Source organism: Parus major, chromosome 11, assembly GCF_001522545.3.
Source record: "Parus major isolate Abel chromosome 11, Parus_major1.1, whole genome shotgun sequence".
Classification (NCBI taxonomy): Eukaryota; Metazoa; Chordata; class Aves; order Passeriformes; family Paridae; genus Parus; species Parus major.
In genome coordinates, this window is record NC_031780.1 from 17,636,788 (window position 1) to 17,639,520 (window position 2,733).

At 39.6% G+C, this 2,733-nt stretch overlaps 1 long non-coding RNA gene across 1 annotated transcript in view; it reads left to right on the plus strand.

Annotated features, from left to right (window-relative positions):
* The first annotated feature begins 1,659 nt into the window (after window positions 1-1,659).
* The window catches only part of LOC107209730, a 42,298-nt gene continuing 41,224 nt past the window's right edge, over window positions 1,660-2,733 (plus strand). Inside the window, exon 1 of the long non-coding RNA XR_001523673.1 lies at window positions 1,660-1,727. This is a non-coding gene — a long non-coding RNA (uncharacterized LOC107209730). The remainder of the gene's footprint in view (window positions 1,728-2,733) is intronic.

Consider the following 2,733-nt stretch of genomic DNA (forward strand, 5'->3'; position numbering starts at 1 on the left):
GCAGAGTGAGTGTGGGAGTGCACCTGCCACAGCTCCAAGGATATGGGTGTCACTTCTTTCATCCAGGCATTATTCTGTTGAAATCAAACTTCCCCTACAGTGGTTTCCATAGGCAGCTCTGTGATGCTGAGGTTCACAAGGTGTGAATTTGCTCTGCTTTGTCTTCACTGCCTGCCAATCTTCATTTGTTTTCAGTCTCCGAGGGGATAGCTGATATGCACAACCTCACCACAGCTGAATTTTCCATACAAATCCCCACTTTACAGCTCTCCTGTGCTCTCAAAGATGAGAAATTATGTACTTGCTAGTTTAACTCATATAAAAACTTCATCATAATCTGAATTTCGGAGGGAATTAATGAATCCCAGTGCAAGTTTCCTGGGAAGGAATTCTGGGCTGTTTTCAAGGCAATGATGCAATCTCACTGATGGAGTGAGAATAACTTTTCCTTTAGTCCACACCTTGGATTGCACATTAGACATGTAGAACAACTGAAATATTCCCAAGAACACCAACAGAAGGGCAGTAATTTTCTTTCTCTCTTCTTTCCCACCATTCTTAAATTTCCCTGTTCTCCCTTTCAGCTTTAAAAACAGCATGTGCTGCTTAATTTAAAAATTTGAACCATCAGATCTCTTCTTCTGGCTACATGCCTGTCTTCTTTCTGCCTGCTGCATTAAAAACAACACAGTGTGATTGTGGAAGGCAGAGTTGGTAGAGGACCAGGTTACAGGACTGAATTAGCAGCATAAGGAGCACCAAATCAGCACTGTTACATTGCTACCTGAGAAAGGATGCAAGCATTTAGCTCCTCTATAAAACAGAAAAGCTTTGCTTTGTCCAACAAGTGTGCAGTCAACATCTGTCCTGCTGTGTAGCTTTTCTAGCAAGGAGTAGTTACACTTGTAGAGAGTTTCAAAGTTTACCAAGGTTTGGCTTTTTTTCCCCCTATCTTTGCCATATTTTTCCCAGGGCCCTTGTTTTCTTTTTTCCCCCTGAATAAGGGGGAATTTTGTCAATGGTCTCCTAAGGCTGCATTCAAAAGGCCACAAATCTTTCAGGGTGCATGGAGAATCCATTTCCAGACAAAATGACTGTATTTTTTTTTAAATGTAAATACTTAATTCTGGAGCTGCTTCTCAAAGATTTCTGGCAGTGGTTGTATGAGAAATCAGGTAACATTTAGTCACTTTGATTAGGGGAGCAGTTCACCAGTGGGGTTTTACATTATTTGTGGGGTTTTCTTGTTTGAATATGCTTGGTGAACAGATGTCATTCACTTTTAAAGCTAGAAAATTATTTTCTGAGTGCATAAGCTCTACATGACATTCCTTCCTGTGTGCTGTGGATTATTAGTGCCTTTGTTGAATGACTTTGTTCTCTTTATTGTTTCTTAATCTGATCTGTGCACTGGCTCTGACTTTAGGAAAAGAAGCCCCAGTTTGTGTGGATTTGGAAATGAAATGTAATTTCAGTGTGGATTTTGTATAAGTGCTGCCTGCAGGATTTTTGGAAGCAGACTTCTGGGACTAGCCAGCTTTTAAAGAGCCTAATCAGATGGCACCCTAGCTAAAGGACAAATTCCACTTTTAAGTTTTCACTGCTCCATTGAGCTGGTACAGGTTTGTGTGTTGATTATTACAAAGTAAAAGTGCAAGACAGAATATCTACTGCTGCCACATGCATGCTGTCATTGACACTTTGGATTGCATGAGGCTGGATTTTAGGTACGTCTGATTTTTACTTTCAATCCTCTTCTATACAGATTTTTCCCTTTACATTCCCATCCAAGCTAATAACCTGAAGAGGAAAAAAAATGCCTTTGCAGGAAGTAAAGCTGGACAGTCAGAGTGCCTTGAAGATGCCACTGGGTTGCACCCCACAGCTCATTAGGGCTGAAATAATAAGAAATTAATTAATTAATTAATTAATTGGAAATACACTCCAAAATGCTGAGATGGAAGCAGTTCTTTAGACTTTCAACTTCATCTGGTGGGTGAATACTACCAAGAAAAATGCTCACAGCATGTAGTTCTGCTGGGATGAAATTCATGTTGTTGTTTGTGCCTTTTCTGTCATTGCATTGTATGCTTAGGCTAATGAATAAGTGTATTTTCATGGCATTAGAGCTCATGAAAACCATAAGTCAATGTCTGGTGATTTTCTAGAAATAGGTTTCAAGCTGAATAAAATGAAAATTAGGGTGACAGTGGGACATTGAATCTCACATTGTGTGTCTCGCTTTGGATAAGTCCCTGGGAATGTTTAATGGAAAATGCATCAGTGACTGATGAGCACTAAATAATCAAATTAATTTGCCCAAACTCTAAAAGCTGAAACCTGTAAATCTAATTTCCTGTTGAAGTTTTCACTATTGTCTACAGCTGTACTGTAAAACATATATGGATGTACAACCAGAGAGTCATTTGGCTTTAAATGCAGTTTATTGTTTGGCTCAGGAGTGCAGTGAAACTGTCAGCCAAACTCTGCCATTGAACATCAAGTTATCTCTGCTTATGACAGGAGCTTGTCAATGACTTCCAAACAAAATTCCTGTAGGGCTAATAATTATAAAAATACTGAAAGAGAATATTCAGTCTCATTAGCAGTCAGAAATGGGTTGCATATTAGTGGACTACAGTCAAACTGCATGTGCTTGAAATGCTTAGAACTGTCTCTTCGCTGTGCATACTGCTTGCCTTGCTTTGCCATCCCATCCCATGGATCCCATGG